This window comes from Cervus elaphus, chromosome 5 (genome assembly GCF_910594005.1).
Source record: "Cervus elaphus chromosome 5, mCerEla1.1, whole genome shotgun sequence".
Lineage (NCBI taxonomy): Eukaryota > Metazoa > Chordata > Mammalia > Artiodactyla > Cervidae > Cervus > Cervus elaphus.
Window position 1 is genome coordinate 115,264,107 of NC_057819.1, and position 4,053 is coordinate 115,268,159.

At 44.0% G+C, this 4,053-nt stretch overlaps 1 pseudogene; it reads right to left on the minus strand.

Moving 5' to 3' along the window:
• Window positions 1-2,404: 2,404 nt before the first annotated feature.
• LOC122695705 lies at window positions 2,405-2,489 on the minus strand (annotated as a pseudogene).
• Between the last annotated feature and the right edge of the window lie 1,564 nt (window positions 2,490-4,053).

Sequence of the window (4,053 nt, forward strand, 5' to 3'; positions counted from 1 at the left end):
TCTGAGAGATAACCTGGAGGTAACATTCAAGCCTCAGCTTTTAAATAGATGAAAAAAAAGAAAAAATATTCCTTGTTGTCTTGCGGTAGCCCTTGATAGCATCAATATAGAGGAATTCGGGGGCGGGGGCACCTGAGAAATGGGAACAACGGATGCTGTTTTCTTTTTTTGTGTGTTTGTTACATAAATTAAGTCATTTATTATCGGCTAGCCATGTTTCAGATGGTGAAACTTCTACTGGCCTTGGTATATGCCTCCAGTCATCTCGTGACAGACGTGACTGTGACTGCAGACGTGGGCTTGGAGGCACCCACAGCTACCATTTTCATTCAGGAACCACAGTGCCACATCGCCACAACTCAGCTCTTCATTTCAGTTTCCTCTCCAGAAGGAGCAAGTGTGCTGGGTGTGTTGGTTGATGGTGATTTTCTTCATCAAAACATCAAACAAGGCATCAAAACAAGTCCCATATTTACCGATGACTCAACTTCTTAGGGTGTTTAGCCTCGTCATTGCCAACTAAGGCTGAGCCCAGAGAGCCGGATGTCGTTTTCTGATTTAAGTTAGGATTCAGCACTATTCAGAATCTCTGGTCTTGGCGGAATCAAGGGCATAAAATATCAAGCATCAACTTTACCAGGGCTGGGCTGTGCTTAGTCGTTCAGTCGTGCCCGACCTTTTGCAACCCCATGGACTGCAGCCCACCAGGCTCCTCTGTCCGCGGGGATTCTCCAGGTAAGAACACTGGAGTGGGTTGCCATGCCTTCCTCCATGGGATCTTCCCAACCCAGGGATCGAACCCAGTTCTCCCGCGTTGCAGGCGGATTCTTTACCAGCTGAGCCACCAGGGAAGGCCAGAGAAGGGTTAAAACTCCCCAAAACACAAATGACAAATTCTTTACAGAAGCCCACACCTTGTCTCTTGATTCCTTGTTGGCTTCTTAAGAACTGACTGCTCCATGTCCCACACACAAGATTTTCAGAAGCCACAAGGGGCCAAGATGTGAAGCTGTCTGGCTAAATCCAGCCGGGGCCTCTTTATCTTTTTCCTGGCGGAGGCCTGGGCAACCCTAGGCTCATAGCACCCTCTGCTGTCAAATTCTAGAAACGGTGCCTTGCTGTTGAGACCAAGACTACTAGAGGATTCTGGTCTGGGGCGAGGAAGCAAATGACAAGAGCAGAAATTCGAAATTAGTTTTCATGCAAAACTTCAGGACGAGTTAATCTTTATGGTAACAAGCAGCAAAAACAGCCAAAGAAAACGGGACAGCAGAACTTTTCCAGCAAGACGGCTTTTCAGTCTTTTCCAAAGCTGAATGGAAATCCCGGACTCACCCATACCAGGAGCCAAAAGAGGCCAAGTACACTTTTTCGAGCACCATTTGTAAAACACATAGAATGTTGTCTTCATAGAATTCGAGCCCAGGGTAACAGAAAGGAGGAGACAGACAAGCTTAGTATTAAATGTAGGGAATTAGGGGCTTCTCTTTTGGACCCTGTAAGAATCAACTCCTGGCATTCAGCACGATAATGTATATACCTGCCCTAACAGAGGTAAAATTAAAGGCTATGTGGCAACATTGTAATGGAAGGTTTTCACTTCTATTTATAGCTTGTTTATTTGATCCTTTTTCCTTGCCAAAAACACCAAACAGCCTTAAGATCCTTAAATGCCCCTGTCCTGAAATCACTTATTTAACCATAAGAGAGATGCTAGTTTATAAAAGATATTGGATATATATATATATATATATATATATATATATATATATATATGTATATGTGCTAAGTTGCTTCATTTGTGTCTGACTCTTTGCAACCCTATGGACCGTAGCCCTCCAGGCTCCTCTGTCCCTGGGATTTTCCAAGTAAGAAATACTGGACTGGGTTTCTGTACCCTCCTCCAGGGGATCTTCCCAACCCAGGGATTGAACCTGTGTCTCTTATATCTCCTAAATTGGCAGGCAGTTTCTTTACCACGAGCCACCTGGGAAGCCCTGTATATATAAATATATATAATTTGTGTGCTCTTTTAAAGTATATTAATAGTACTTATAGGCATGCGTGCTAAGTCCCTTTAGTCGTGTCTGACTCTGTACGACCCCATGGACAGAGGAGCCTGGTCAGCTATAGGCTCCTCTGTCCATAGGATTCTCCAGGCAAGAATACTGGAGTGGGTTGCCTTCTCTCCTCCAGGGGATCTTCCCAACCCAGGGATTGAACCTGAGTCTCTTATATCTCCTGCATTGGCAGGTGGATTCTTTACCACTAGTACTTATGTAACTACTTACTAATATACTAGATATGCTGCTGAGAGGCCATACTACATGGGGGTAGGCAGATGGATTCAAGAGCCAGATTGTTGGTTCAACATTGTGCCATGCCGATTACTAGCTGTGTGACCTCAGGCAAGCTCCTTATCTCTCTGTGCCTCTGTATCCTCATCTCTAGTAACAAACTATAGAAATGATCCCTGAAAGTATAGACTTTGTATCCTCATCTCTAAAGAGGATGACAGTGCGCTCATCTCATGGAGTTGTTTTGAGAATTAAACAAGTAATATTTATAAAGTGCTTAGAACCATGCCTGGCAGAACTGTACACATTTAATACCAACTGGTAATTGAAGCACAAGCTGGAATCAAGATTGCCGGGAGAAATATCAATAACCTCAGATTTGCAGATGACACAACCCTTATGGCAGAAAGTGAAGAACTAAAAAGCCTCTTGATGAAAGTGAAAGAGGAGAGTGAAAAAGTTGGCTTAAAGCTCAACATTCGGAAAACTAAGATCATGGCATCTGGTCCCATCACTTCATAGGAAATAGATGGGGAAACCGTGGAAGCAGTGTCAGACTTTATTTTTTGGGCTCCAAAATCACTGCAGATGGTGACTGCAGCCATGAAATTAAAAGATGCTTACTCCTTGGAAGGAAAGTTATGACCAACCTAGATAGCATATTAAAAAGCAGAGACATTACTTTGCCAACAAAGTTTTGTCCAGTCAAGGTTTTTCCAGTGGTCATGTATGGATGTGAGAGTTGGACTGTGAAGAAAGCTGAGCCCCAAAGAACTGATGCTTTTGAACTGTGGTGTTGGAGAAGACTCTTGAGAGTCCCTTGGACTGCAAGGAGATCCAACCAGTCCATCCTAAAGGAGATCAGTCCTGGGTGTTCATTGGAAGGACTGATGCTGAAGCTGAAACTCCAGTACTTTGGCCACCTCATGCCAAGAGTTGACTCATTGAAAAAGACCCTGATGCTGGGAGGGATTGGGGGCAGGAGGAGAAGGGGATGACAGAGGAGGAGATGGCTGGATGGCATCACCAACTCGATGGACATGAGTTTGAGTAAACTCCAGGAGTTGGTGATGGACAGGGAGGTCTGGCATGCTGCAATTCATGGGGTCACAAAGAGTCGGACACGGCTGAGCGACTGAACTGAACTGAACTGAAACAATAATAAAATAAAAATTACGCAGTGGCACTGAAGTCTGCCTTTCACTATTTTTTTAAATATTTGTGTATTTTTAAAAATTTTGCTGCATGGGATCTTCGATCTTCATTGAGATAGGCAGGATCTTGAGTTGCAGCATATGGGATCTAGTTCCCGGACCAGGAATTGAACCCCAGACCCCACCCTTGAGAATACAGAGTCTTAGCTACTAGACCACCAGGAAATTCCCAGCCTTGCACTATTTGGAATTGCAATTAGTAGGGGGTTTTTGTCAAGTGTAACTTCCTTGTATTCATGAGATCTTTTTCAGACTATGTTTTTATCACCCTCTTTTTGCTGGGGTGTAACAAAGCATTTACCTTCTGTTAGTGGGGAGGGAGGGGAGCCTCTGGGGACCAGAAGAAATGGCCTAGAAGTGGTGGGAGAGACTCATTTGGATGAAGAGCAACACAAGCTTCATGTCTTATTCTTTGCTTCCTTCTTATAACAGCCACATAAAAGATACCAAAGTATGTGTGACTCTGATGAATCCATCAGCCTCTTTAAGACCCTGGTCATCTTCTGGAGCTGAGGACAGTTTGAAGTCCAGAATTTCATATA